The sequence below is a fragment of the Prinia subflava genome, chromosome 2, assembly GCF_021018805.1.
Source record: "Prinia subflava isolate CZ2003 ecotype Zambia chromosome 2, Cam_Psub_1.2, whole genome shotgun sequence".
Taxonomy (NCBI): Eukaryota; Metazoa; Chordata; class Aves; order Passeriformes; family Cisticolidae; genus Prinia; species Prinia subflava.
The window spans coordinates 43,944,501-43,966,819 of NC_086248.1; the positions used below are offsets into that span (position 1 = coordinate 43,944,501).

The window sequence follows — 22,319 nt, forward strand, 5'->3', positions numbered from 1 at the left end:
TGTTCTCCCTTTGGAAACAGACCCTGCAGGGATGTTGATTTAGTGACATCTAGCAAGGACTGACCCTGTCAGTCAGTGCAGTAATGCTGGGAGTGGGGAATGGTGTTAGCATTGGGTCACTGGATCTAAAGCAGCAGGAAATGATAGCTGGCCTCTATAAAAGCCCTCCTCTGGGCTGCTGATTGGACCTAGCAGGTGGGAAGGGGCTATTTTGGACAAGGTGTCTGGCTGAAGGAGCAACTGCAGTCATAGCTCTCTTGCAGCAGCATCTAAGTGAGGACTAAAGAGTCCTCATCTGCTTGCAAACAGGTGCTTTCTGGTTTTTTTTTTCTTCAAGGTAAAAATATCAGGGTCTGTAGGTCTCTGCAGAGCTTAAAAATGTCTGTGTCATTAGAAAATGTGCCTGCAGTTTTTTGGGCTCCTGGTTCTTGTGAAGTTTGGATTTGAACAAATCTAATTTTCTCATGTTTGGACCCCTGTGCAAGTCAATAAATCTGTCATGGTTCAGTGAGGATTTGCTGTGATGAGGTGTGACTCAGTGGGACTCAAGGTGAGCATAGGACAGGCAGTGAGGTACCTATGCCATTAAAATGAATAATGAGCAGAAGCAAACCAGTTGCAAAAGCAGCATTTGGAGTGAGGTGGGAAGAACCTCAGCTGAACCAAATACAGTTCTGGTCTCCCTTTGCAGTCTCTACCTGAGATCCAATGCTGGTGGCCTATTTAGCATAGAGGCATTTGTTATACTCCAGTCTGGCCATAGCTGCAGACTTGACCACATATTTGAAAACACATCTGTTTTTTCCAGTCAAAATTGCTGATACACCAAACAGCAGTGACTTCACAACAGCTGGACACCCAACACAAAAATCCTGCATTCCACAAATATCTCAAAGTTCCAGATTTTGGTTTAGCCGTTATGAATTCAGAAATAGAGACCATACTCCAAGCAAGTTGGAATTTCAGTGAATTTCAGCTGACTATTTATTAAAGCTCTATTTAGACTGGCCTGTGATGAGGCTGGATTGCAGAGCTACAGCCTGCGATCAACACTCAGCAGGAGGTTATTTAGATTAAATACCAACTGTCTTGGAATGGTGGGAAAAGTTTCAGACAAAAGTTTTATTTACTGGGTTTTTGGACAAAGCTGTGGGATTGCAGTAATATTTTAGGAATTCTGCTGGACAGATAGTTTTCCTTCTTGAAGAAATGTTCTTTTTGCATTGCAGTGTTCTTGAATTCAGCTACTCTCTTACGTATCCTCTGATGAATACGGTTCATATCCAATTTGCTCCCCTCCTTTATCTCCTTACTGTGAGAATGTAATCATCCTTTTGCTTTCTTTCAGTCTACATTTTTTTTCTGTCAAGAGAAAAACAAGACAAGGGAGAAGCTTTTTTGAGGGGGAGGGTGGAGGGGTAAGCATCACAATTTTCTCATTTTTCTTGGGATTTTTCTCCCTTTTCCCACTTTACTTTTCCATTTTTCATGCTGACCTTCCTTCTCACCTTTCCTTTTCCTGTGTTCTCTCTAAGGGGTGGGCTCACTCCTCCCTTCTCATCTACTCTTTTATTTTTGAAAATAAGAATCATGACTGATTGTTTTTTTCCTCTCATCGTTTATCTACTTGTCCACACCTGTTTCTTTCACTTTGGTTTCCTTCAAGTTTCAGCATGCATTTTCTCTTGTTCTGCTATTTGCTTTTCGTTTCTCCTCTGTGATTACTCCAGGTCGCCTGGTCCCCTCCTGGGCTCTCCTCCTTTCCAAGCCACCAGCCCTAGGCTTGCTTTCTCCTGCCCAGCCCCAGCAGAGGACTTTGCAGCTCGGCTGAGCAGCCCCTGCTGCTGCTGCAGTGCCAGAGGCAGGCTCGTGCCTTTCCGCTTCTCCCAGCGTTTGGTTTGAGCCCTAATGTCATTTGCATCGTTTTATTTTGGGGTCAGCCCTTTCAAAAACTAACGCATGTAGGAAGCACCGTAATGACTGTGTTGCAATGTTAGGCTTGAACTGCATAAAAGAGGGTCCACTGACTTACTTTCAGAATGAGTGCACAGTGTATAAAAATCACAGGGAGGAAAAATGATACTCATGCAGTTAATGTCCCTGTAAACAGAATGAGTGATTCTGTAAACAAATGTGGCAAGCAACTCCCTGAAATTAAGAAAAATGCATGTTTCCTGTAATACTGGTTCATGTTTATACAGGGTGTCTTGTCTTTTTTTGGCTTCATAGAGTGAGCAATACAAAATACTGGAAATTATAGTTAGACTATTAAAGGTCTTCAGCCTTTCTCGCTTATGCAAGTAAGTGAGATTTCCTTTTTCTCATTTTCACCTGACTGCCATGATGGAGGTATTTGGTACAATGGTTAATTTTATCTAAAAGTTATTTCTTTCTTTTTTTTTTTTTTTTTTTTTTTTTTTTTTTTTTTTTTTTTTTTTTTTTCCTCTCTGAGGCTTTCTCAACTGCCACAAAATTTTCCTGAAATTAGTTTTATTAATTAGCGTACTCCTCTTGCCTCAGTTACTTTTCTTTGTATTAAAGCTTGGAGGTTCCAGGTGAGACAATGCCTCTCAAAAGGATCAGTGAAGCCATGCAGTCTTTGTCACCCAGCAATGTGAAAGAGGTCACAAAGGGCCTTGGCTGTGATGGGCTAGAAGCAAGTACCCTCCAAAAACTACAGTCACAGGTGTGCACTGTACATCATCAGGGAAGTCATTGCAACATGGAGGACTTGCAGGCACCAGCTCTTCAAAAAGAGTCAAATGCTAGGGCAAAGCAAACTGGCCCCATGGCCAGTGCTTAGCAGATGGATTGGAGTGAGATAAAAAGACCAAAATATTTTGTCTCTAGAGGTGCATTTTGAAAGGCTGTGTCAGGCAAAGAAAATGTCGCTGTGTCAGGCAAAGAAAATGATAAAGACTTTGTACAATGGAGGCACTTTACATTACTAATTTAAGCAAAATTCAGCAATACAAAAATTATAAACTTCCTTAAAATAAAACTGAAAACACTGAGAGCCTTTGATCAGAATCTACTCAAGCTCAAACTGAAACTCTTATTTGATTTTCCAATGTCGCAGTGAAACCAAACACTCATTAAATCAGTAACAGTATTTAATGTCCTTAAATAGTGTGCAGAAGTTTTTGTTTTCAGAAAATAATTTCACCAAAGTTATGTTTGTCATCTGAATTTTGCTAAGTAGGTTAATCAAACTGTAATTTCATATCTGAACCACGAACACCTTGCAAAGCTCTCTGGTTTCGGGTCTTACATACCAGTTACTCTATTTCCATCCTGCCTAGCATAGAAATAATACTTTAGAGGTTATAGCTTTTAACCAGAAACCATAGGTGAACAATCTTAAGACACAGCACACATTATAACCATGTCTCCTGCAGCCACTTGTAGTGCTTTGACACAGACTATTTCTTCCTGCACCTCACCTGTCTCATACAAGCTTTTGGGGATGCTCCCATAGACATTTTCATCTTTGCATCCTGATAGTGAAGAAACTGAAAATACCCTTTCTATTTAAATATATGTCAATAGACATTGGGAAATTAATATTATTAAAGGGGACAAGGGGAGTGGGCAGAAAAAAACCTTCACAGGTCCTCAGCTTGTGCAGCACTCCAGTACCACAAGTGGTGGAAGCACAAAATCGGTATCAGTGAGCACCTCATGAGTTGTTTTCTGCTGGGTAGAGAGAGTCACTGGTCCTTAGCTGGTGTGCATGGACTTACACAGCTTCCTCTTTCCAAGGTACTTCCTTGCAGAAGCTGTGATCAAATTTCAAACCTTCTCAGACAGTGTTAGATTAGAGTGATTTAGGAATGATGCCTGGTGTTGGCCAAGCAGTAGCCACCCCAAAGGAACACATACCATGGCAGCTCTGGGCTCTAAGCAGTTAAATCCACATTTTCAGGATGTCCCTTCAGAAGTGCAGTTAGTGCATCTCTGAAAATGTTTAAATAAAACTTTAAAGTAGTTTGGGATTTTTGCTCACAAGCTCTGTGAGCACTCCTCCATGTGTCCCATCAAAATTCCCAATAAGGAAGACTCCTTTAGCATGTGTGCTCTTCTACTGTTATGACACCTCTGTGTTTCAGAAAATTCAGCATAAAACTATAATGTGATTATTAAAGCAGACAAGCAGCATCTCAAAATTCAAGTACACAGCTCAGTTGCTAAAATGATTGCACATCAGCAATAATAATTTCTTATACACTGAATTTACTTGTCTTTTGATAATCTAAAGAGAAACACACTTGTTCTTCATATAAACAAGCAACTGTATTTACCTTCCTATTTTGGATTTCATCAGTATGTCACACAGTTTATTTTCCAAAATCTAATAAAGCAGATCAGAAAAATTCTTTTATAGTCATTAAATAAACCCTAATACATATAATTTAAAATGTGGTTTCCCTGTTTCTACAAGCTGTTTGCATGCCATGCTGTACTGCTGTACTAGCATCTCCTCGATGAGGAAAAAGTGATGCATAACAAAGCTGCAGTTTTCCCCAGTGTAGGGGTGACCGCCCAAGCAGAGATTTCTAACAGCCCAAAGAGAATTCCTGAGAGGGGATAAGACAACTATTGTAACAGTGTACAGCTGGTCTGTAGCTGAACAAAATAAATCTGATCATAACAAATCCAGCTCGGCTAACCTGGCTTGGTAGCCTGTAAGTGTAAATAATAACTCTTCTAATTGAATGCAGGGATCCCAAATCACAGCTTAATAGCAATTCCCAGGAGGATATATTACATCTCAGCTGAAAATAAAATATCAAACTTTTCTTTTATGTGAGTTTCTGCAAATAATGTATTCAAGTTGTGTTTGTGTCCTCTCTTACAAACTTGTTCCTATGTTCTGACTCTGAAAAAACAGCAAAATTGAAATTGGGAAAAGTACAACTTGGCCTTGTATTGAGATCATGGATTTTATTTTCACTCGTGAAATTTTGAGGCAAGATAATGAATTAATTTAAATTTTTAAACCATCACAAATTTCACAGCACATGCAAAAATCACACAAAATTGACTTATAGCTTATCAATTGCAACATTATCAGGAAGATACTATGTGGACCTGAATTTGTTCAGTGCATTCACCATAGTTCTGAACAACAGCCTCCAATAGTAAGGCCATAAAAATAAGAAGATACACATTTCTCTGTCACTGTTAATTTGATACTGAACTGTGATAGATTTATGAAAGAAGCAATGTGTGAAAATCATTATTTGTAGAAAAGACACTGCAGGAAATAGCTAAGAAATGCTGTGGGGTTAGCACACTTGGGACAAAAGGAAAAACTGTAAGTTCCATTGCACATATAAAACATTTCATTTCTTTTTATTTCTTTTTCGATCTAGATGAATATATTGTATTTAGATGATAGGAGATATAAGTAAGCCTCCAGTACTGCAAACCTTCGGTAGGATTCCCCATGGCAGCAAAGCAAAGTATACTCATTTGTCAGGCAATTTAGAGAGATAGTAGGATTCATAACTGAACGTTTTGTTTGTTTACTTGCTCATAAATGGTTTATTTGGGGCTGATTTTAGGTTGGCTGTGTGCAGAGGCCATCAAACCACGTTCTGAGGCAATTCTGCTTTGTTACATTTGGAAAAATGGTTTGGATTATGGTTTTCCCTCAAATTATTAGCAGGAACAAATGGTGTTTGATTTATCTTGCTTTTCATTGCATAATGATCAATGATAGGGCAGTGCCTGAATTTGCTTGGAAATCACACAACTGTTTTTATTTGACTTGATTTCCACATTCAGATAAGTCTCTTTTTCCTGCATATAAATATCCATAGAAACATGTTGAAAATTTCAGGCCTCACCTAGTTATTCACTTTGTTGTGGCTACTGCAATCTTTATGAGTTTGATTCTCAAACGATTCTGTACCAATGTCCCACTTGATGGCTTGTTAACACACATTGTTCAAATAAAACCTCTCCCCTTTCATCTGATTTAATGTCGTATTCTTCTTGGAGAATCAGGGAAATAAGAGATAGAGAAGTAAACTTGTGCAGATTTTTCACTTGTGCAAGATTTTTCTCCAGTTCCTGACTCTCATCCAACGTTTATTGATTGCCAGTTGTCTGTTAGTTAATAGATGTCCCGACATCACACCTTATTTAGGTAGAAGGCCTTCTATGCCTCTGAAGCTCAGGCAGTTAGTCATGTTGTCATCATCCACAGAACACTGTTTTTCCTATGGAAAGACTGGTAGCTGTACTGTTTATAAGCTGCCTACTAAGAAGGCGTAAAACCCCATACAGTTCTGACTGTTCCTCTACATGGAAAGTACAAAATAATTTAAGAACTGTGTTTCTCTTTTTTACTCAGGCAATGTTCCGAGTAAGATTTTAGCAGAATTGCTTTTGTGATGCAGCAAAAAATCCCCCCAAACCTGTCCAAGGACTTCACTGTCGGTTCTCTTCCTCTGTCTTTCTCTTTTTTTACATCTTGCAAACAGACATTGCCGTTACCCAAATTAACCTCTTCTGAGTTTTTCTTTTTTCCCCTGGTATTTGGATCAGGGTTCTCTCTGGGTGAGGCGAAAAGTGAACTCTCCTAACATACAGTACAAATTAGGTCTTTTTAAAAACAAAGACGTCTCTTAAGAATAGCTGTATTTTATTTCTGACAAAAGAAGGGAAAACACAAGTGTGCTCAGTAAATCAAGAAGTCAAACGTGTGTAATCTGATGCCAAGTGTAAACATGTATGGACTTTACAAGGCTTGCCGACACTAGATGCTCTGATTTTCTTTCATTTGAAAAAGTGCTTTTGAGTATTCACAGTAGTGCTTGCAAGAGGCAGTCAAAATTGCAAAGTGAATAAGAGCTGGTCTATGCAACAGCTTTTGCTGAATCGAGACACTTTTAGATTTTTTTATGAAGACACCATTTTCTGCTTGGAGTAACTAATGTAAATGTGGTAGATCCAGCTAGCAGCATATGCAACTTTTTGGGCTGGCTTTTTGGCAGGAAGTTTGTTAAGTGAATACTATAAAAAGCTGCTAAAGAGTCAAAATATAGTCCCTCACATACTAGCAAAACAGTTTGATTTCAATGGAGGTTAAATACATGATTGTGTCAGGACACTGGGCATAAAGACCAGGTGAATACTCTTCCAGCACAGAAGGGCCTGAATACCTTTCTGTGTCCACTGAAGGAAAAACAGAGTGCAGAAGTTGTGCTTTAATTAATAAAGATGTTGTCGTGTCTTCACTGCTGTTCTGTCAGACTGCTGCTGTAACAAATCATGGTATTACTCCATCTGTGCAGAAGTACTGCTGTAAAACTAAAATTTTCAGGCTGCTCAACATTTGTACGGAATGTTTCAAGCTGTGTTAATTATATATCTGTAGGCAGTCTGGTAGAAGTGTTAGTTGGGTAGATCCCAGAGGTCTGCCAAGAATTTTTTCACATAATTTTAATATTAACATTATTTTTGTAGCTGGATATTTATTTTAAACATATCACAAGGGTTTCCAAGCACTAAAAAAATTGTGTTTGCAGCTAATGAGTAGGACTTCTGTTCTTCAGCCATATCTCCAATTACACCCCATGACTGGGAGAATATGTGTTTAATTTTTACTTCTTCATGCTTTAGAGCAGTTACCAGATTGCTTGGTGGGGAAGCAAAAATAATGACTTTAGCCCCTTACATTTCTTCTGAGGATGGTGAGGCATGCAGTGGTCTTTATTTCTAGTAAAGAGAGAGATACTGATGAAAATGCAGCTTTTTAATTCCGAGAGACAGCGTGCCCCAGAGCAGATTCTCTGAACCTCCCAGCACACAGGGAACGTGGAAGATCAGGAAGATGTTACATCACCTTTCTTCCTCCCCTCCCTCACTTGGCGTTGGCTGAGCACTTGTTAAACTACGACACGAGTTCCAGCAACTGTAGGACCACTCCAGCCTGAGACACTCTGTACTTCTGAAAAATTTGGCACAGAAGCCAGCTGGAGGAATGCATGACTTGCAGCTCTGGAGAAGTATGGTGCCCAGGGAGCTGCAGTGGTAGCTTGGGATCGCTGCACTAAGCCAATCCCCCTAATGTGAGCATTCCCTACGCAGGCCTGCAGGCAGAAAAGACAGCAAGATGCTTGGTTTACCCCACCTGGGAGTCACCCTGTGGCAGGCAAACTCCCACCTGACCCTTTCTGGACATGTGAAGCAAATGTAGTACTGGCCAAGTCCCCAGCCCTAAAAATCTGTCAGGAACACCGCGAGACTAATTCTGTAACCATGCAGTAGGTTGTGGTTGCTCCTCAGGAAAGACTGACGGGAAGGGAAGGGAAGGGAAGGGAAGGGAAGGGAAGGGAAGGGAAGGGAAGGGAAGGGAAGGGAAGGGAAGGGAAGGGAAGGGAAGGGAAGGGAAGGGAAGGGAAGGGAAGGGAAGGGAAGGGAAGGGAAGGGAAGGGAAGGGAAGGGAAGGGAAGGGAAGGGAAGGGAAGGGAAGGGAAGGGAAGGGAAGGGAAGGGAAGGGAAGGGAAGGGAAGGGAAGGGTGTGCTGCTGCCTGTCTTGCCTGTGACATCAAATCTGAGGGACACCTTCCAAAGAAGGGTCTAGAAATGCCTAGATGGATTCACACAGTGCTTTTCACTCCCTCCCATCCTCTGCCAAGCTTTTTCCATGTAAAATAAGAGAACTGGCTCCTCAAAGTCACTTGGATGGATATAAGCTCTCAAAAGTGTCACGTAGCCCTTGGAATAATTCCAAAAAAATCCCAGCTTATTTGGAAAAACTGTTCCTTGAAAGAAATGCACAAACATTGGTCTGGATCCAAAGCCATGAAATCAACAGAGAGACTCTCATTACAGAGGGCTTTGGATCTGACTGACCGCCTGGTGGCTATGACCAGAGCAACAGTCTGTTACAGTACATAATTTTTGGATTCATGTTTTCCTGATGCTTGCAAAGTTTTGGTAAGAGTAGAAAGAAAAGAACAACCTTCCAGTGAAATCTCCTTCTCTTTTCCTAACTCTTTGAAACTATAGTTTATGACTCTTATTGTTCTCTTTTGAATGCAGTACCTTCTCTCTTTTTACAAAATTTAGAGATATATGCAACCATTTAGATGAAGAGTGAATTAGCCGTGCCAAGGACTTGCTTTTAATTTCCTTTGCTGTTTGTTTTTCTTAACCACTCAATTCTTTTGATTATCTGAATCCATAGGTCATCCTAGGTAGTTTAAATACCCATCAGACCAAAGAGACACAGAGAACAGCAGGGGCTCAAAAAAATTCAGATATAGTCCTAATATTCTCTATCTTGAGTTCTTCAATGTGCTTTTGCATAGCAGAAGCTTGAAACTGCATATTTGCTAGTGTCATTTGCTTTGCATTCATTTGTTTTTATCATTTGGGTTTGGGGATTTTTACCATTAACAGCAGACACAGTGCACTTGCTTTGTCAGAAAACCACAGCCTTCACTGCTAAATGCAGTAGAGAGCGAAGCATTGGTCTAGAGGTTGGAGAAAGGAGTTTATTACGTCTTAGGGTATTATGACAAAATATTTTGCCTACAAAAAAAAGCCAAGATAAAATTTAAATCCTTTCAGAGAATATGGGGGTTTTGATTATCACCTGTAATATTATCAAACTCTAGCTTTCAAGAACTGTAAGTCACGTCATCAAGTTGCTTTAAAAATCACAAGTTATGAAAATAGTATTTTGAGTTCTGGGCTTGGTGCTCACAGATTTCAGTTTCAGGCTTTTCTTTGCCACCAAGACTAGACACCTAATTTGTTTCTTTCATGACACAGCTGAGATTCTACCAAACCACTTTTTGTTTTAAATACAAGACTTTAAAAAAGCAGATCTTGTAAGATTCACAACTGAATTCCAAAGAGCTCACAGCTCTGGTCTTACATGAAGTACAAGCGGATGGTAGATAAGCAGGTTTTCCAAACTTACTCTAATAAATGCATTATGTTCCTCAGGTCCTCGCATACACACTATGTTAACATTCTTAAATATTGTGCTCATAAACACCTAAGGAGCACCTGCTACCCTTACCTGTGCAGAATGGTCTCTACTGTGCCTGCGGTGGCACAGGGGCTCCATTTCCGAGGTCAGATGGGCAGCTCTGGGTGTGTCCTCTTTTCTCCTTTGTACTGGGAGAGGAGAAAGCAGGGGGCAAGAGGGTGCAAAGTGTCCCTGTCTGTCTCTCTAATTAGCAATGTTAATTAGTTGTCTTTTCCCAGAAGCCATGCAGATGGTGGAGGGGTGACAGTGGTAATAGGTTTTTCTATTGTCAAGTCTGGAAATTTAATAGATACTCAAATATTTTCATGGGCAATAGTACATCTGAGAAATTGATGCACTGGCAGAGAAGCAGCACTGGATGCGAAGACATGAATGTTCTGGAAACAGGACCACATTCACAAATAAGCTCTAAGGGCTTCTATCTTGGTCCAGACATTGGGACTTGTGATAGCAGAATCTCACAAATGGGCTCTGCTTGCTCATTCTGGAGGAACTAAGATGACAGAAGAGAAAATGTGTCCCATATTTCTGCCCTTAATTTTGAAAAGAGATGACTGTTTCAAGGAGGATATCTGTTATGACTGTTTCAAGGATATCTGGGATGGGACGAGGTTGTCTTATTTACTGAGTCCCAAGTGAAGGAGGTTTGGCAGTCGTGCAAAAGACACAGAGGTGGTCTGAATGGCGGGGCCATGCATTCCCTCATCCATCAGTTTTGTAACTGGAGCAGGACAGTAGAACAGCCCTGTGCAAAGGGAACATACTAATTCCTGATTTTGCTCATTAATACATTTTAACAGCTCCTTTTTCTGAGCACATGAGACAGAAGGATCAAAAAAGTCCCCAAGGTGGGGGGACTGATGTATGTGAAGTAAAAAGACTCTTAGTACCCTTTGACTGAGAAAATCCATTCTTGGCCCCACTTGTGTTAGTTACTGCCTCTGGTCTGGGAAAAAAACACATCTGAAGCATGGTGCTTTGGTTTGGTTGGTTTTGATTTGGTTTTTTTGTTGGGTTTTTTTTGGCCAGGTTTTGGCTTTTTGGTTGGTTTTTTTTTTGTTGGTTTTTTTTTTTTTTGGGGGGGGGGATTTTTTTTTTTTTTGTGGGTGTTTACACTTTTGGCAAAGCCCTTTTAATGCTGAATTTCTGGAGTCGACATGCGGTCATACACAAAAGTTTGTGGTTTCTTTACCCTGCATTCCTGAAAATATATAATTATTCAGTTTCTGATTTTGTAATGAAATAGTAGTGTGTGTGTGTGTGTGTGTGTGTGCGTGTGTGTGTACATCTATATGTACACATATATATGTGTGTGTAGATGTCTTCACTTACAGTAACTGTGGAAACAGGGAAGACTTGAGAAGGATAAACAGAGAGTCAAAGTGAATCTCAGAGGAGATAAGTGGTGAAAATGGGTAAACAGAATACTCCACTTCTGTGGGAAAACATGGAGGAGCTAAACCACAAACAGGAGAGGAAACAGCCAAATCTAAACAAGGAATTCAGCAGCAAGCTGTGGCAAATGTGATTTTAAAGAACAGAGTGTTCACAGCAGACATGCGTCACTGCTGAAGATGAAGTATGTGAGCCCTGCTTTCCTGCTTCCCCATCCCCAGTACCTCCACAGAAAGCTTAGCCTGTCCTGTCCGCCCTATTTGTTCAGTAGTGGACTTCATACGATTGATTCAGTTCTCATTAAACTGATTTACTGGGCTCACCGGCTCTGCTCAGCTTCAGTTTATTCCTACTTTGTTTAAAATTCGGGAAGTGCTGGGGGAGGGGACAGGACACTAATGGCCGTTCTCGTGTAAGTGGAGTGGTAGCTGATTTATTGCAAAGGTTATAAAGGAAAAGTATTAAGTGTGTTCCATTCTACTTGGCAAAGCCATCCTGCACAATGTCCAACAAAACCCTGAGACCGCTGGTTTGTACTGAAAAAAAAAAAAAAGGCAAGAAAAAAAAAAAGGAAGGAGGGGTGTGCGTGCGTGTGGAAGGGGGATGCTCCACCAAGATGTGCTCTTCTTCTTTGAGCATATTAATTAAGACTGTAAATCATGAGCAACATGAAACAACTGTATTTGATGGAACATGGACAGTTCTGGAGTTCTGCTGTGCTTGCGCCATCAGTTCGAATACCTACACTGAAACGCTAATGGGAGGGCAAACTTCAAAGAGAAATTCTGGCATGAAGAAGCAGTCTGCAGGATCATTACATGGATAAAGTTGTAAAATAGACTCCTCCGTGCAAACTGGGAAGGAGGTGGAATGAAAGTTTGAAAGGTTTATAGGAACTCAGGCTTGTTTTCCTTTCATGCACAAAGTCAGTCACACTTTTATTTGGTAAAATGAACTTGTGTATTAGTGCTTTGAATAAAAGGGGGGTTAGAAGGGTGACAGCAGGAAAAAAAATTGTACTTGAATAATGAAAAACTCTATTAATATCCGTTAAAGCAAATTTTCCTTTTTTAATTAATAGCTGAGAGTTCTTTTGTCACATCATAAGTAATGGTGGGTCACATTCTCCATATTTATAGAATTTAAATCCTAAATTTGTTACAATCACATAGTTTTATCTTCAGCAGAACATCAGTAATAGAAATTCACCCAGTAATTCCTGCACAGTTATCGTATCCTAAATGAATGTGTTGAAGCTTATATTTAGGAAGTCATCTAATCTTATTTTGAAGTCATTAAGTAATGCAGACAACCCCTTGTGTCAGGTTGTTCATTTATTATTTATTTAAAATAAAATTGAATCTTCGAAATGTATTTCTCTTTGGCTTAATCTAGTTACAGTTCCTTGCTGTTGTGTCTGTACTGGGCTGCAGTGGAGCAGCTCTAGTGTAGCTGAGATGGATTTTCATCCATTGTGGCATCTATAGTCCATTTGTTCCTCATTTTCCTTTGGTGTAAAGGACTGGGTGTAAGTAACATTTTGATGAAAAATGGTCTATCATTAATAGTTAATTCACAAGTAACGTATTTCCCAGTACAACATTTTTATGTAATTATAAGTAGACTTCTGTCCAACTACTTGTTCAGGATTCCTCAAAGTTTTTGGTTTGCCAAATATGGTTTGAGATGTAATTAATAATGTAATGGATTCCAGAATTGCTGATGAGGTTAATTTTCCTTCTTGTAGAATATGATACTGTAATAGAGATGTTCTCTTTAGGTGCATGGGATATAAAAAAAATTGTAAATAATAACTTCAGAAAAAAAGTTATCTGGAGTTATTTATATTCAGGAATCAGGATGCCTATTTCTAGCTATAGCTTCCATGCTCACCACAAAGCCACGTCTTCCACTGACCCTATTAATTTTGTGAAGGATAACCCTCTGATGTTATGATACTATTTTGCAGACTAATCATTAATATAGATAACTTATTTCTATATTTGCATGTAGTATAAATGCCTATGCAATAAGCAGGGAAAAGGAATCTGTTGTACTGCAGGAATGTGCATGCTGGAGGGTTTATGGAATGGGAATTCAAGTGCCTTAAACCAAAGGTAGGGTTCAGAGTCATCGGGCTTGTCATAACTTGCAGAAAGAGACAAATTACCTGTGTGCTACTTATGTTGTAAAGGAAAGCACTTCAGGTTAAGCACAGTGTATCCACTACTTTGCCACTGTACTGTACTTCAAAACAGTACCTCTCCTTTCCCTGACAGAAAAAAAAAACATTAACTTCTACGCGATTTAAGACAGCATCTTTTTTCTCTATTGGAAAACAGGATTGTGCTGTCTTAGCCTGCAGTGCCTTTCAGAGGCACTCAGATTGTCTTGGACATGAATAAATGTATGCTGTTTGCCAAGAAGGGTTTCACCTTAGCATGGTGATGTGTTTGGAAAGGCTTACACTTGCATGTCCAAATGTAAATAAAGGGTGCACAGTCTTGAACTGTACCTATGCTGGAAAAAAAAGTCTTGTCAGAAACTCTGGGATAACAGTAGACTCCTCTTTTACTTCCCCACTGTTCTTTATCAATAAAAATAATAATAATAATAAATATAGCATAAATGAACTCTGTGTTAAAAATTATTTTTAAAGAAAGAGATTTCAGTGTTATTATAGAATTTCATACAAAAGGCCCATTCTCAACCTGCCACTGATTTCCGTGGACCTAAACCAGTGTTTCTTACACCCAGCAAGAGTGGCTGCATTCAATTATTCAGTTGCTAAGGATATTGTGTGTAGCCACCACACAAAAAAGTACTTTCCTTATTCTCTTGTCTTTCAGGCACTGCTGTGGCTGGTTTAGATAGGCTGTGACTAGATAAGCTGTGACTAAATAGGCTGTCACAGGAAAACCATGCATTTAAAACTTTTGACCTGAAATGATTGGCAGATGCCAAGGATCTGTCCCAGGCTCTTTAGAACAAACACCCTATAGCCTTGGTTTCCTGGTTGCCCTAGTGTATGTATTCCTATTAATTATTGGATCATCTGGGAAGACTACCCAGCTCAGAGTTTAATTTTCATCCATAGATAATTTCAGTGAATGGGAAAGAGTCAAACGTTTCTGAATGAGAGCTGATAAAGCGAAGCAGAACCAAGGGAGATGCTTTTCCATTTCTTATTGACATCAGATCAAGATTCAGTATGTTCCTGGGAAATACACTCCATGCAAATGATGTCCATGGAGTTACCAGCCAAGTGAAACACAGGCTAGTGCTGTGTAAATCAATGGGCTTTCTGCCCATGCTGGCTGAATCTGTGATAGCAGATAGCAGAGCTGAACAAAAGCCCTTCCGCGCCATTTGTTGCCAAAGTGGTTGCTGTTGCACAGTCAGTCCAGGTAAGCGTGCTTTTGGTCTCACCTTGTGGCAGGCACACTTACTTGAAAGAGGGAACATCCAAACTAAATTTCATGGCTGGCATTTCCCTCCAGCACAACATTGAGCAGGAAGTGGGGGTGGCATGTTTTTCACCCATCTTCACATGCCAGAGTTTGAGTCAGTTCACTCAGAGCTTCTTTTACTGTCCATGGAGAAAACCAGCCAGCATTTACAACATATTTATCAATCTCTTTCAGACATCAGCAACAGGGAAGTTTACATTTAGTCAGATGTAACTGACACTTAACACCAGACTTTGAAGTGTGTTGAGATAGATGTCTGATGATGCAGACAGATACACAGTGGGTATGTCAGAAGATGGTGAAGATCACACCAAGCTTCTCTTTCTTCCCTGAGGAGACAAAACACCTTTAACAAGCAGTCTCTGAGCTGCTGGGCTAGTGATGCTGCCTTACTGGGCCCAGGAGCCTTAGGTGCTGGATATCTACGCTGCACTGCTGGGGAGGGTTGCTAGCAGCTGTGGCCTGACTCATCCAGCACTCTTTTGGACAATACCTGGACACAGCTGGGGTGTTAAAGATACACCAGGTGTTGTAGCCATTGCGTGCAGCCCGGTGAAGGAGTCTGAGTGGTGCTGGTACGTGTGACATAGACCCTCCTGGGTGAGTAGTCTGCAGTGCCATGGAATGGTTGCAGCCATGTGTGTAGCCTGTGTGTCCCTGCTCCTTGTTTATTAAATCATGGCCACAGTGTTCCCTGGCTCAGAACTGTTTATAAGCCTAAGTTAAAACTTCTGGAAGAGTTCCCAGAGAGGGTAGTTTACAGCCAGAGTAGCTCCTTGGTCCATTTTTGCTCACAGCTGTACAAATCCTTGTGTCTTTATCACTGGAGAGGACTGGGGTGGGGGAAGGTAAATATGTCAGCAGGTAGAAAAAGGGAGGTGACCGCAACTGCTTTAAACCAGCATTGCTGCCAGAAACGTGTTCTTCAAATGACCCTCTGTCGACTTCACCTGCCAATCCATGGTAGTTTGAATAGTTCAGTATACTGGCTTCAAGGAGCCCCAGAACAAAGACTTTCCTTAAAAAACTCAGACCTTACTCAGATAGAACTCCCACTCATGCCCCAGGGAGTTTTGCATGACGAAGGATTACAAGATGATGTCTCAGCTTTGTTGTGTGTACTACAGCCTGTAGCTGCTTTTTAGGTCTGTGGATGAATAAAGGCTGTGCCCATTTACAAGAAAATTTGGTTTCCGTTTCTCCCGCTCCGTTTGCTAAAAACTTTATCATCCTCTTTATAAGCTAGAGATGCGGCTTTTGAGGAACTTACAAGTGAGGAGGAAGGGCACCCACCCGAAGGAAGTGCCTTGGGAGAATGTGGAGAAGGAGAGGGCTCCGAGGATCTTAGCAGGCAGGCAGTGACATCTGAGATTTTTATGTTGCCCACACTCTTCCCAGCGTGGGCCCCGAGGTTTCCGATGTGAGGAGTTGCTCAGTCCTGGCAGGACCGCTGTTGAGCCCGAGCTCAGCTCTTGAGTCTGTTCAGTATTTGGGGATACTGAGGTGTTTTTTTCCCCTCCTCCTGTGTGACAGGTATGCTGCATCATGCCTTTAGTTTCTCTGATTCTGCGATTACTCATTGTTATTTTTGTGTGAGTAAAGCCAGCAGGTGTTACAATACCCTCCCCGTCAGCATGTCTTGCAGTTTCTGTTTCCTTGGATGAGACAGGAAAGCAGTCACTTCAGGGCCAGAGAACTGGGCCTCATTTCGTCAGCTGGAAGGTGACTAGTTAAAATCTAACTAGCAGTCTCACACCCAGTGTCTGGCAGGAACAGTCTCTGAAGACTATTAAGAAAATAAAAATTCCCTGCTCTGTCATATAATGGAAATGAGTATACTTCAACAGCCATCCCCTCTAATCTGTTAGCCAGCCCTTAGCAGCTTACCAAGCCTGTATTTAACCTATTTCCCTAATGGCAATTAAGAAATGTTTTCATTTCCCAGGGAGAGGATTGCCAATGAAATCCTCCTCTCCCCTCCAATCCCCATCCTGTGGCTCCGTTCTCTCCCTCCTCTTCCCCACACCCCAGCTCCTTCTTCCTTAGCCCAAGGCATCCAAAGCATTCCCCGTGTGTTTGGGTAGCATGCGGTGAGGAAGAAATGATTAAGCAGCTGAATGTTTGAAATCCAGCTAAATGCACCGATTATTATCTGCTTAGGGCTTTCTTATCTCGAACTGTGTGGTGCTTAATGGTAGGCCCATTGTTTTCAGCTCAAAGGTATTAATGAAGGAATCAGGGCAGCAGGCTGATGTCATAGGTGGCTGAAAGGTGACTTGTGCACTGATTTCCCTTACTCCACCCATTCACAAGTCCCTTCCAACTAGTTCAGAAGAAGGGTTTGTATTTTTAGAATGGAGGGAAAAAAAAAAAAGGCAGCAAGCAGCCGAGGTTGCATTTGTGTGCCTGGTAAAAGGAATGCAGAGGCTACTAAATATCCTGCTTAAAAGATGTACTCTCTGAGCTTCTGCTCTACTTTCTCACTTCATCAAGACTCTGAACTGCTGGCGGGTCTCAGTGTGAAAGCGGCCAGCGGGCCCTTGTTCACACCTGCCCCCGGCACTGACCAGCAGACCAACGTGATGTCCTGACCTATATCCAAGGTGAGGTTTCCCCTTAGTGTTTTCCACGGGAAGAAAGAGCTGTGTAAGTAGCTGCCACCAAGGATGGCTCCTGGAGGTGGGTGAAGCCCTCAAGATGACGCACAACTTAAGGAAGTGCTTTTGTTATCAGCTGTACTTTTTGTCACTCTTCCGAGTGAAATCCTTTTCTCTTTTTTTCAAATGTACATAGTTACTAGATGCAAAGTGGTGCATGTTGTGTGAAGAGAGACTCCTCTCTGGGGTGAGGTGTCTTAGTGTATTCAGTTTTCTATCACACAACACAAGCAGGGAAAGAGGTAAAGATTCAGAATAGATTAGATTTCATTGTCATTGTTTTTATTTTAATCATACATTGTTATTTTTGTAATTCTTTTTGTAACAGAATTAATTTGATATTCCTTCCCTTTTTGTCATTGACACAAAAAACATGCTTCTTTCCTTGACTTAAAGTACTGCTCTACATGGTAGGACTTTGACATCACACTCCTGCAAAAATGCTAAAATTTCCTCAATAATTTTTTTTTTTAATGGATACACCTAATAATTCGAGAAAAGATGTGTTACCAGAAACTGACTTGTGGACTTTTGTGATTTTTGGGACAATAAAAGAAAACCAGCTTTTAAGTAGTGATGTCATAAGGTTAAGAGTTCTTGTGTCCGTACCTATCCAAGCAGGTCTCAGACTAGAATAAAAAATAATGCACTTTCTTTTTTCATTTTAATGAGACAATATTTTTCTGTGTAATATGTAAGTTAATCAGAGTCGTTGTGATTACAGTTATAATGTTTTTGCTGGCATGGGATTCATAAGATAGGATTTCTGTCTTACCTAAACAAATGAGTGAAAAGCTTAATCCTTTCATATTTTTGATTGGTTTTGTTTGTTTTTCTCAATTTCAGTTTAGTTTTGGTTTGATGAACATGCAGTAGCTTTTACTGTTCACTGGAGTATTTTGTGCCTGTTGAAGGAGCTATCTAAATAGTCCAATAGCAAAGACTAGAAAGTCAAAAGAGAAAGCAGAGGAGAAAGAGTGGCCCTGAATACCCATACATGCATCAAAGCCAGCTGCTGTCTTGAGTAAGATTTACTTAATAGGAAACCATCAAACACAAAAATGCTCCCTTCGATTTTTTTTCCATTTTGATTTATTAGTTCATGGTTGAGATTGGTTTGTATGGGGTGTTTTTGGTTTGTTTGGGGTTTTTTGCAAGTGGAAGTGTTGAGTGAACTGACTGGCGCTTCCAGTCCTGTCCTCTCCCATCTCTTCCTGTCCCCCTCCCTGTTTCTGTAGGTTCAGCAGTAAAAACCTATTGAAATGTGAGATTACCAAACTGAAGCAATCAGTCTGAAATGATTAAGGAAGATGACTATTCTTTTCTTCAGATGACCAAAAGTCATCTTCTCCAGAGCTCCTTATCTTCAAGGTGCTATTTCACAACAGTTTCTGTCTTTCTAAGTATGTATTTCCTGTTAAAATCTGAAGATTTTACATTGTAGGTAAGCTTGTATGTACAAACTAACACCAGCAGTTAGAAAAATTGGTGTCTGTCCTTCTTTTGAAATTACGTTGAATTTTTTAAAAGGAAAAAGTGTTTATTTATTTCTTCAGTAATTTAGGAGATTAAGTGTCAAGCCTAGGGTGAAATTCTGTTTGCTGAACTTATCTTAAACCTCAGGAGGGGAGGAGGGTTCCGTTTAAAGGTCAAAGCATTTCAAGATTTCAATTCAGTATATTTTTACCTTTAATGTTTTCCCTTGTGCCACCCAGACCTCAGACGTTAGAAGATTTTTAGATGCCTTACACATGTTCATCTTGTATCGAAATTTTTGAAACAGTTCTACATTAAATGCCAGAATAGTTAAATATTCATGTACATATTATTATCATCTACTGTGCACCAACACTTCTCTGGCGAGAAATCCAGTGTTTGAGGTTGGAGGAGAATGCTGGAGCTGACAAAATTCAGATGCTAATGATAATTAATTTATGTAGTGGCAAAGATAGGTGCAGTGCCAGGTGCTTTACAGGCAGATAAGATCTGGTTTCTGCTTCAGTGAGTTTACAATCTGAGGCCCCGGGTTTGCAAATACTTATGCACATGAGTTATGCCACCGAGTGCAGTGACACTACTCATGCATGTGAAGTTACTCACCTGTAGTGAGCTGTGTACAGTTTCAACTGCATGAGCTTTTCAACTGATTGTGCAGTGAGTCAGTAATTGCTCAGGCTGATAATTGCAATTATTTAATAAGCTCTGCCAGTCAGAAATTAAAGAAAAAATACAGGAGTCACCTTTCCGCAAGGGAACTGAAAACTCAGGTTTTCCTGGGAAGTTTTTCAGGAAGCAAACAATCCATGTTAGATCTGGCATTTTCATGTCAGACTGGCTTAAGTATGTCTATTTGCGTATAAATCACAGAGGAGAAAAAAAAAATCACCAGATAATTGGAAGGGAAAAGTGTTACTCCCTTTCCTCATTTGTCGTGATGCTGATCTTGGGGCCACGGTAAGAGTGTTTCCAGTGAAATTACTTTCAAGTCTGGGAAAAAGCAATCAGCAGAGGCCTTGGTAGCTGTAAATTTGTGGCAGCAGTCCCTAATTCATCTTGTAATTCTACGACAGGCTCTGAATTGCCCGTATTTGGCCAGGGATCACCTCAGTGGACAGTTAATGAAAGAGCAGAGGGAACTTGAAGGTCAGTCACACTGAATTCTTTTTTCTTCCTGGCTATGTCTTTTTTATTGCATCCTTTCTTTTTTAATTTATTAAAGAAACCCCTTTTTTCGTTTGTTTCTGGCAAAAGTAAATCTACGGCTCTTTGTTTACCTGCCTTTTTTCCTTGAAGCATTTATAAAAAAGCCTAAAATGCCTCAAAATAGATGTTTCTGTTGAAATCACTTAACAGAATTATACTTTAGCCAATTTCTATTTCTTATCTGAGCATGGTCATGAGAACAAAACAGCAACAGATGCTGCAACCAGGTATGTTTTTTGGAATGGAATTTGTACTCTGACATGTGAATCTAATCTCAGTACAATTAGAAGACTTTAGTTATTGGCTCATGCTCAGAATAAATGAATTTGAACTTCAGAAAGCCATGAGACTAATTAAAATAACACCAGAACATGCATCTGGAGTCAGACTAACCAGCAGATAAGCTGTAGTAGCATTTGTTTGTTGAAACACTGTAGTAAATGGGGGCTGACTTATCAGAATGCAAGATTTTTTGGTGACATGTATAGCATAACAGACATGTTGAAAAAAAATAAAAAGGAGTAATGGATTAAAAATTACAGTGGCCTTTGCTTTTTCTTCTTCCCTGTTTCTTATTTTATAAGATAATTTCCTGTCATCACTGTTTTATCTTTTTCAGAATCTTTTCTTTCTTTGGGGGACATCAGTCTTGTCTTTTATCTCATTCAATCTGTCTCTCAGAGTACCTAGCTGGTGTCTCAATCTTCACTTTCTAGCTTATGCCTCAATTTTTTGCCTCCTTTTTCTGTCCTTCTCATAGTGTTGTTTTTATCTCTCCTCTATTTTGACTTCCATTCCAAATATATTTTCTTCCCACCTCCGATTTCCCTTCCTCTGTTCATCATTTGTCAGAAAAAAATTCATAGGCCTCACCATCATCTGACCCTTTCAAATAAAGTATTTTGAATGACCACTCTGGCTTCAGGGAAAAAGGAAGTGTTCGTGGATGAAGCACTGTTTTTTCACTATCTGAGCTCCTTTCAGTTACAACAAGATCACTGCTACTTCCTCTCAGGTTGAATTCAAAATCCTTTGCAATTCTTGGGAAGCTTCATTTGCTATTAAACTAAACCTACAAAGTAGGGAGAAATGGGAGATTAAAAAAAAAAAAGTAGGTAGAGAGACCCAATTACTGCCTGCTATACAATGGAAAATAAAAAAAATATTTACAGGTGAGTTTATTTTTCAAAGTACATTCAATCTAAACTAGTGGTAAGAATTAACTGCATTTTAATGGCGATCATGCAGTCAAGGATGCCCTTACTATAAGTGGAGTACAATGAGCTTTTCTATTTGTGAGCTCAGGATTCCATGTCACTTTATAATAGGCTTCTGCAGCACTCGTCCTTTTGACTGCCTGTGACACAGCAGAGGTGATTACCAGCTGCAGGACCTGCACTTGGCTGTGCCTGTCTTGCCTGCTGGGATGTCTCCTGTGGACATTGTGGCTGTGGCCACTTGTCATTTACCAGCACCAGGGTATTTCCTGCCCCAGTGCTTCTGCAGATCCCAGGCAAGCAGAGCACAGATATGGTGTGGAAAATCAAGGTGATGCTTTCTACCTTGGTCATGCTGTTGCATCTCTACAGATAAAAGGGGGGGTTGTCCATACATGACCCTTTGAAATGATGCCAATACAACCTTAGTCAAGTCTAGTGGAACAAAAATTGTCTTGGTTCTTGCACAAGCCAATGCAGGGAACAAGGTGGCCTCTCATGGTTTTAGCAACATCTTTTTTCTACACATGCTGAGTTTCCAGTATTTGTACAAGAAGCTGCTCTGTGAAAGCTGATTGGAATTGATCGGGATTGTTTTGTGTCTCAATTTTGCATATTTCTATTTAAATCAGATTAAGTCATTGTATTTGAAATGCTGGATTTGGTAGAAACAAAATTTGTTGAAGGAGGACATGAAAATCTTCTGTTTGTGTGTAGAAGACTATTGTTAACTTAATTTAACAAGGTGTCAAAACTCATCATATGCTAAGTGTTTATAAAGTGCTTTTATTAATGGTGTAAAAAATCTAATAACAACCAAAGAAACTTCTCATTATGAGAGGAGAAAACATTAGTGCTTTTC

General features: G+C 40.2%; 1 protein-coding gene across 2 annotated transcripts in view; it reads left to right on the plus strand.

Annotated features, from left to right (window-relative positions):
* PRDM1 (PR/SET domain 1) overlaps positions 1-22,319 on the plus strand; it is a 102,862-nt gene that overhangs the window by 19,686 nt on the left and 60,857 nt on the right. The window contains exon 4 of one of the 2 annotated variants that reach the window (XM_063389725.1): positions 20,108-20,180. The exons of the other annotated variant lie outside the window; for it this stretch is intronic. The gene's annotated coding sequence lies outside the window, so the exon portion shown is untranslated. The remainder of the gene's footprint in view (positions 1-20,107; positions 20,181-22,319) is intronic. 2 annotated transcript variants of the gene reach the window in all.